Below are 9,354 nucleotides of genomic sequence, written 5' to 3'. Positions count from 1 at the left end.
TCACCCTCCTCCTTCACTTCCTCCCTCCATCTGTCTCTTTCATCTAAAATCAGCCAGCAGCCCCTGGAACTGATGTTTTGAGGGGCTGACGCTGGGAAACAGTCCCCTGGGATGGCAGACTTGGGTGCGAGCAGGTCGCAGTGCAATTTAAGGTTCCTTTCAGCCCTGAGATTCCAGGGTGGTTATCACAGGACAATTTACGATGCGAGCTCCCGGCAGACTTCATGAATACAAAGAATGTCAGATGTTAATTCATTGCTCCAGAGAGTAAGGCAATTTCATAAAAAGTTTTTCAGCAAAATGAAAACCGCAGCAATACTCTAGAATTATTTTACACACAAAAAGAATGTTTCCTTGAAAGCTGCCTACTCTCTCCTGGTGGGGGGGCTATTAGGCTCCAGCAGACTCCCCGCTGAGCAGGGAGCCCGACGCGGGGTTCCCTCCCAGGACCCTGAGATCATGACCTGAGCCGAAGGCAGATGTTCAACCGTCTGAGCTACCCAGGCACCCCAGAAATGTAGCTTTATATCCTTTCTCGTGACCCTCAAAGTCCGCATGGACTCACCTCCCTGCCAGCCAGAGAGGTTTTTTGTTAAAACCCCAGGTCGTGGTTTATCCAGTTTCCCGGACTCTTTCCCATCACCATCAGCCACAATCATGCTTCTCTGAAAACTGTCGCACATTTTCCCACACATCTCGTTCAGCCTTTGAGAGCCTGGTAAGAGAAACACAACTGAAGAAATCGAGGATCGGACAGGTCACGTTATTCCCCCCGCAAGGTGTCCTGACTTCTGAATGCCCTTCACGCCCCCAGGGAACTAATAATCGCCATTTAGTGCTTGCAAAGATTTTGTGTGGGAGCAGGCGTACCCCCTTGGTCACTCAGCTGCCACTTCACTCCGTCCTCTGTGAACGTCTGACTTATATTTTCTTCCGTTTTCCTCAGAGCTCTGGGTTCAGCCGGAGTGTGCAGGTGTCCCGAGGGCTGGGTCTCTTTAGTGCCTGGGGACAGCGAAGCTAATTGTCTCCTAATCAAGGGAGGGGTTCAGTGCCAGGAGGAGTGGTGCCAGCCAGATTCCCCAACGTTCTCGTGTAGAAACGGGGTGTGTTTCTTCCTCGGGGGAGGGGGAGGGACTGTAGGTTGAATCAATCACCAATGACCAATGACTTAGTCCAGCCTGCCCATGTCCTGAAGCATCCGTAAGATCCCAAAGGGACAGGGGCCGGAGAGCTCCCAGGTTGGTGAGCAGGCGGAGATGTGGGGACCGTGGGCCCTGGGTGGGGGGCATGGGAGCCCCACATCCCCTCCCCTGACCCTGTCCCGGGCAGGTCTTCTGTCTGTTCCTCAGTTAACCCTCTTAAAACAAACTGGTGATCTAGGGAGTAAACGGTCTCCCTGAGTTCTGTGAGCGGCGCCAGCAGCCTCATCAAACCCAGGCAGGGGCCCTGGGCACCTATGATTTATCACGTTAAAAAACAAAATTCAACAGAGTACATTGGAAGATCCAGTTGGCTCTATGAAGTGATTATTGATCAGGTAGCATCCCGTCTGGCAAGGAGAGGGGAGCTCTGAGGTTGCACAAAATGGAAGGTTTTTCTAGGAAGGAAGGTGGGGCCAGCAGTTATTAGCAAAGAAAAGAAAGGATTGTTTCAGGCAAGGTCACCTTCCCTTTGGGGAAGCGCTGGAGGTTTTATTAGGTGGATCACCTCATTGTCCTCTGGGAGGAGAGGGCCTTTGTGACAGATTACCTCATCCGTGTAGATTAGAACATTCTGGATTGATGGATTTAAAATCCCACTCCGGGAGAAATTGAAATTACGATGAAGTCTTGGTTTGCTGTCCCTGGAGGCAAGTGACTCCACCTGGGGTCTGGGGCTTTCTTTTTAACCACAGGTCGTCAGTCACTGGTGACAATCTGGATTTGGGAAGGGCATCAGGAGTATGTGTGTGGGATCTTGTGGGATGAACCCCTAACTGTGGGACATGACCCTACCTTCAGGTCATGAGTGGTAGGATTGAGTTGCATTGTAGGACACCAGCTAACATCTGAGAATTGCTTGGTGGTGGGGGAACCCCTGCCCTGCAAGCTGGGGTTGGGAGCTCAGACCTTTTAATAGAGGAGCTTGATGAAGAGGGTTTTTGTACTCAGAGTCTGAGTTAACAGTTCCAAAAGTCTGTTTCTTTGGCATGCTGGGTCCTGGCAGCCAGTCCTACCTTCCAATGTTGTGATAGATGGCCTTCAGCACTTGAGATCCCCTCAGAATCTCAGACATGGAATCGTGAGGTGCTGGCATGAAAAGTTGCATTTGGGGGGGTCTGGGGGGCTCAGTCGGTTGAGCATCTGCCTTCGGCTCAGGTCACGATCTCAGGGTCCTGGGATCGAGCCCTGCGTTGGGCTCCCTGCTCAGTGGGGAGTCTGCTTCTCCCTTTTCCTCTGCCCCTGCTTGTGCTCTCTCTAGTTCACTCTCTCTCAAATGAATACATAAAATCTTAAAAAAAAAAAAAAGAAAGAAAACTTGCATCTGGAGTCCAGGTCCACCTCTTGCTGATCACACACCTGGGGCCAACGATTTGTCACTGATGCTGGTCGGGATCCTCACGGTGATGGGGATGCTATGGCTGGCCATAGCTTGTGGGGCTCAGCGCTAGTGTGCTTGTGAAAACCAGACCTGGAAAGGGGACAAGACTGGCCTGTGAGCAGCCCACGCCCTTCTGGGCAGCGCTCACTGCTGGGATGTTCTTCTGGGTTCCATGGTTAGAGCCAAGGTTGGGATCACTGGTTTCCATGGTGCTGTGTTCAGAGAGGCGTGCGGGCATGTGGGCCACCTCCCTTCCCCCTGACATTCCCAAGAGTTAGCAAACTTGGAATAAGAAAGCGAAGAATGGACAACAAATCCCCTGTCACTCACAGACACCCTTGTGCATCCCTCTGGTGCAGGCTGGGTGGGAGGACACAGCATAAATATGAACCCCAGGCACCAGTCACAGGGGCCAAAGCTATTGGGGGAAGGCAGGGGAGCATTGAGCAGGCAGGTATGGGACCTCAGCCTGCTGGCCCGGGTCTCCCAGAGGGAACAGAGAAGGGATGGGTGGGTAAGAAGGTGGTGGTGGTCCTTCCACCCAGCAGCTGCCTCATGGGGTTCTGGGCTTGGCATCCCACTGGGATGTGGTCTGCGGGTGCTGGAAGAAGGCAGGGGAGCAGTGCGCTGAAGCTGGGCTGATGGGGAAAAACCAAAGCGGATTTCTCTTTGGTTCGTCCCCCCTGTGTGACTTCCATGCAAGCGCTCATCACTTGTCGTCTTTGAACTCACGGGGTGGTGCTAAGAGAGGCTGGCCACAGAGAAAACACTCTTAGCAAGGGGTCATTAGAATGTAAATCGAGCATTTGCCATCTTCAGAAAAAGAGCTGGTGACAATTAATGTTTATGAAGATCAGAATGTCCTTTTAATTTTTTTTTTTTTTTTAAGATTTTATTTATTTGCGAGAGAGAGAATGAGAGACAGAGAGCATGAGAGGGAGGAGGGTCAGAGGGAGAAGCAGACTCCCTGGCGAGCAGGGAGCCCAATGTGGGACTCGATCCCGGGACTCCAGAATCATGACCTGAGCCGAAGGCAGTCGCCCAACCAACTGAGCCACCAGGCGCCCCAGAATGTCCTTTTAAAGAGGCTTATATAAATAAGAGCGTTTGATTTCTTGTTGGCAGACTTTTTTTTTTTTTTTAAGATTTTATTTATTTGTCAGAGAGAGAGAGAGAGAGAGAGACAGCATGAGCAGGGGGAGTGGGAAGCCTGCTTCTCCCTCCCCCACTCCCCTTGCTTGTGGTCCCTCTCTCGCTGTGTCTCTGTCAAATAAATAAAAAATCTTTAAAAAAAAAAAAAGAATTGAGACAATAGAGGGGAAAAAAAATCCTACTTCATACCCTCTTCTTACACATCGGTTGTATTTTGTTTTGTTTTGGATCTGTTTCTCCACGCGGTGTCATGGCGATGCATCTTTTACATACTTGACATCGTGATTCTTGCTAAGAGTCAAAGTGTTTGTGCTGATTCGTCTTTGGAAAAGAGTGCGTCCAGCACTTGCCACGTGTCAGGAACAGTGGTCGCCTGGCGTTCGTGGCCGGGAGAAAAAATGTTCTCCTTGCCTGAAGGAGGCTTGTAGCTTGGGGGACAGGAGGACCACAGGAAGGCCAATAGCAGCGTCCCCTCCTTTGTGGAGGTCCTGAGGGAGAGTGTCAAAGGGCCTCATGGAACAATGTTTGGACTTTATTTATCGATTTTCTCTGCATACTTGCAATATGAGTGTTGATGGTCTTCTTTTCCCAAGAACTGTTTGAGTAAAGCTTCTTTTAATTTCCAAGTGGAAAGTCTCAGGAATTTCCACAGTTACTCAGTGTACTTATAGTAAGAAAAAAAAAATAAATTGAAAACTACTCCATGAGAGCATTTTTTTCAATCAGATTGACAAACACTCAAAACTGCATCATACGCTAACTGCCAACTCCCGTGGATGCATCCTAATTTTTACATTGCCTTCAGAAAACGTCTTTATCACACCCATGTTTTGAATTAATAGCATTTCTCTCTGTCAACCAATATATAATCTACTCTTGTGAATGATTTATGGGAACTTGGAAAGAATTTTTAATTTCCTATCTTGGGCGTATAGAATCGGATCTGTATTCATTTTGTTATTTAGGAATTCTCTTTCCTTAAAGTGCAAACTTTCATTTGTCCTAGACTAAGGCAGATAAATCATGGTCCCCCTCCTACTTGATTGTCCCTATCCCTTTTCCTGTGCTGTTGGCCTTTGAATGCCGTGCACAGATCTTCTGAGTCCTATTTGTACACGTAAGCCTGCCTTGTATGAAAGTAACTTGATGATCCCTGCTTTTTTTCCTTCCTTTCTCCCTCCCGTTTTCTCTCTCTCTCCCCCTACATCTCTGTATTCCCATTTGCTTGATGTGCCTTTGCCCTTAAACTTTTCTGAAATGTTTTGTTTCAGGTGAGTCTCTTGTATGTCTCATATACCTTCTTATTGAGGCAAGGTTAGGTGTGTATAATAGCATGAAATGAAGTTTTGTGTATATATGTTCTTAGTTAAGTATTTTTCTGTACTTATGATTTTGCTTTTAAACTCATTTAAGGGCACCTGGGTGGCTCAGTCAGTTAAGTGTCTGCCTTTGGCTCAGGTCATGATCTCGGGGTCCTGGGATCGAGTCCTGAGTCAGGCTCCCTGCTGAGTGGAGAGCCTGCTTCTCCCTCTCCCTCTGCCCCTCCCCCACTTATTCTCTCTCTCAAATAAAGAAATAAAATCTTAAAAAAAACACCCATATTTAATAATGCTTTATTGTTGTGCTGGTCGTTACCTTATAACTGCAACTTCGTATAAATAATATCAACCCTTTATATTTGTTTTTACCATGCAAAAAAAACCGAAGTAATTTCTCTTCTTCCATCATTAAGTTTTCTTCTCCATCATGCAATTTTGGTTGATATTATCTCAATGTCTTCTCTTGTACCATGAAAGATGCCTATGCTTATAGTCTACATTTGTGAATGTTGAACAAATAGCCTCTGATTTTGACATTCGCCAACGTATTCTTTCTATCTGATTCATTTCCCCTAACCTTTCAATTTTTGTTTGTCGTATCATTTCTACATTTCAGGGAACATAACATTTGCAGTCTATCTTGTCATCTGATTTTCCATTTTTGTTTTAGTCTTACATTTACTGGAACACATGTTCATTGCTTATCATTATCTTACACTGTAATTTACCGGTCATTCTTGGGTGGGCTAAAATTTGTCTTCTAGTAATTTCCTTAAGATAATCGTATGAGATAATATAACCTGAGTTCTTACGTGCTTAAAACTCTTTGCAGCATTTATATTTGAAAGGCAGCTTGGATGGATATGAAATCCTTGACTCAGTATTTCCTCAAGTATCTTGTAGAAATAACTCCATTATCTTTGGCCTTAAATGTGATTATGGAGCAATCTGAGGCCACTTGGATATTTTCCCGTTTTATTTGATCTGGTAATTTTGGCAAGTTGCTAGTGACTTGAAAATTCGATAAATTTAATGGGATACATTTCACTGTTGACCATTCTAGAATAATTGTCCATGGCAGAAGGTAAGACCTTTCAATGTGTAGATTCCAGTTTTCTTGCATGGAAACTTTTGATGGGTTCCAGCATCACCAATTTATTATCTTCCAGCATTTGGTTTTTCTTCTTCAGGGACTTCAGTTGCATGGATTTCTTTTCCCTGCATTTCTTATCCATAAAATTTCCTTAATTTAAAAAAATACCTTTTTCTTTATTTCTGTTTTTTTTTAGTTGTGTTTCTTATGTCAATTTTTAATGTCCCGTACCACTTTTTGTGCGATATCAATTTGACTTGTGCTTCTTCTAATTATATCTTCATTTGTCTGAAGGCTACTCTTTCCCTTCTATTTCTTTCTAGGTTCTCCCAGTTCACATTTCCTATCTTCTTGCTCTCTTGCCACCTCGTCACCGAATTGTAACAATTCTGCTGTAGGGTGTTTTTTATGTATGGAATTGCCTTATTAAATATTTTTCCATTGATGGCAAAAAATACATTTGCTATTTTCAACTGCCTCATGTGACCACCTTTTTGGGCACATGTTTTTCATTTGTTGGTAACGGTGGGACTCAACCACCTTTATTCCTTATATAAATGTGCTGGATTTTTGTTCTTATGGTTGTTACTCATTCTGAATGAATTGGGAATTCCTGCCCAGTCATTTGCAAGGGGTCCCATTAGTGGTGAGCACCAGGTGATGTTAATGGCCACAAGGACTGAGCGCTTCCTGCAGATACATGTGGTCTTCACATAATGCTCCTTTCCCTGGCCATAGGGTCTGGGCACAGGTGTGGTTTCCGATACCACCCCCCTTAACGTGCAGCTTGGCACCCACTTAACACATACTGTTCTATATATTGTACCCTCAGATTGTGCCCCTAGAATTTAAGAGGCGCAATTTTTTTTTTTAAAGATTTTATTTATTTATTTGACAGAGACAGAGACAGCGAGAGTGGGAACACAAGCAGGGGGAGTGGGAGAGGGAGAAGCAGGCTTCCTGCTGAGCAGGGAGCCCGATGTGGGGCTCGATCCCAGGACTCTGGGATCATGACCTGAGCCGAAGGCAGCCGCTTAACGACTGAGCCACCCAGGCGCCCTAAGAGGCGCAATTTTGACGGCACCTTCTAGCTCTGCAGAGGGTGGGGTTTTGCTACTGACATCTCTCTTATCCGCTTTCTTGTGTGCCTCCTTCTTGACCTTGATTATTTTTAGCAGCTATTTCAAGTACTTACAAGCATTTGTCAAAATCAGAATGAACATTTTTCCCTTCTCTTACTGATCTGAGACTGGTTTTCAGGAGTGGATTAGGAAAGGGTGAGGTACACAAGCCGTGTATTCCAACTTCTCATCCCATGCAATTTCTCCCAAGTGGCCTCACTCAGCCATGTACGTGCAGAGCTTCTGGATGTTCTCTGGAATCTGGGGTAGTGGCTGCAGGAACTCCAGAGTTGGGTTTATTCACTTGCAAGCCTGTCATGACTTTCTCCTTTATGAAGATGCGGCGGGGGGGGGGTGTTCCATAGGACACGCACATCATAGCCCCAGACACACATAGAATCCTGACCCAGTGTGACTTCTGGGCAGTAACTCAGATGGAATCTTCACATAATATTTGTGTGGGATACTTACTGGCTCCTCTGTAAGGCTCAAGTTGCTGGAAGAACAGAGTTTAATAGCCGTCAATGCCAGTGCCCTTTTTATTTTAAGGATTTTATTTATTTGAGAGAGAGCCTGTGAGCGCACAAGCGGGGGTGGAGCGGGGAAGGGAGAGGGAAAAGCAGGCTCCCCGCTGAGCAGGGAGCCTGACACGGAGCTCGATCCTAGGACCCTGATCATGACCTGAGCCGATGGCAGATGCTTCACTGACTGAGCCACCCAGGCTCCCAGTTCCAGTGTTTTTAAGTAAAAAAGACATTGTTCATGAACACATAAACTCTTTTCAAACCCCTCCCATCCCCCAAATAAGCTCTGTATTAGTTGTTTTTAACTTTATAAGTGATCCAAGAGTCATTTTTTGCTGTAAATTGGGTTAGTCTGGGAGAAGAGATATTGCTTGTGAGATATGCAGGTTTATATAGGATTTGACACTTTCTCTTTATAGCCTTCTACTTGCACTGGAAACTATAAAAAACAAGGACTAAAAAGCCTCAGAAAAATCACAATGCTGAGTACCATATGAGTTAACTATTTAGTGTCTCTGGATAGCATTGGAGTTAACAGATACTGAGCTTTAAAACGCGATTCACCAATTTGATGGCTCATTATAATCGTCTCAGACAGAAGAACGAAAACAAAGACGTTAACCCACCCTCCCCCTCTTTTTTTACTCATTTGCAGTTTCCTTAACAGATAGTTGGTTTCTAATGTGTGGATGGCTTTTGGCAAGCAGAGGAGGTACAGAGGGAGGGCTCACTGTCCAGTGGGAAGGGCAGATGGTCCGCGCTGTGGCTAACACTCTGAAGGGGAGGTCTGGGGGCTGTTGCAACAGGGACCTGGCGAGATGGTTCTGTCTGCAGGTCGGCATATTGCCGGCACGCTTGTCTTGTCTACACTGCTGCATGTCTGCTTTGGCCTTGCCACTCCTTCTTCATGGGCTTTGCCACCTTCACGTCTCTGTCTATACACCGCATTCAGTGGTCTTTTTAAAAACCATGCACTTGATAGGTCCCCTCCGCATTTCTCTCCCCCTTCCAGAGCCCTTTTGCGGAATTCCCTTGTTCTTTGAGTAAATCCACTGTTGCCCAGATGTAGAAAATCCTTGCAGGATCTGGCCCAGCTGACGCGTGACCCCATCTCCTAACCCATGTGGTCCTTGGCCACTCCGGAGCTGTGCCGCCATGCTCCCACCTCCAGGGCTCGCACTCGCTGCCCCTTGGCCTGGAGCCATCTTCCTCCAGATCCCTGCGATTCCTGCAGGACTCATTTCCTTACTTCATCTGCTCTCTGCTCTGATGCTTCTTCTACAGATAAATTGCCCAGCTACCCTGTTTGAGATAGCATCCCTTCCCACTGGGGCTGAAGCTGTTCTTCCACGTGCTTGACACCGCGCTGTACTGTATCTCCTTGTCCTGGCTTATGTCAGGTGCTTCCCTTCCCCCCCCTCCCCCCCCCCGCCCGAATGCAGGATCCTTCACGACAGGACCTTTCTCTCTTCGGTTCAATCATGGACCACACGCCCAGTCAAATGGCTTGCCCCTCTGGGCAGCCTCCATGATGAATTTGGCCAACCCATGGCTCAGGGAGCTTT

The 9,354-nt window shown here is 46.6% G+C and overlaps 1 protein-coding gene across 1 annotated transcript in view; it reads left to right on the top strand.

The window, feature by feature from the left end:
• The window catches only part of LOC102737067 (ATP-binding cassette sub-family A member 13), an 83,048-nt gene that overhangs the window by 29,005 nt on the left and 44,689 nt on the right, over window positions 1–9,354 (top strand). The window lies entirely within an intron of this gene.

This window comes from Leptonychotes weddellii, chromosome 12, assembly GCF_054177405.1.
Source record: "Leptonychotes weddellii isolate Sample4059 chromosome 12, ASM5417740v2, whole genome shotgun sequence".
Taxonomy (NCBI): domain Eukaryota; kingdom Metazoa; phylum Chordata; class Mammalia; order Carnivora; family Phocidae; genus Leptonychotes; species Leptonychotes weddellii.
Note: the sequence above shows the minus strand (reverse complement) of the source record. Positions and strands in the feature narration are given on the sequence as shown.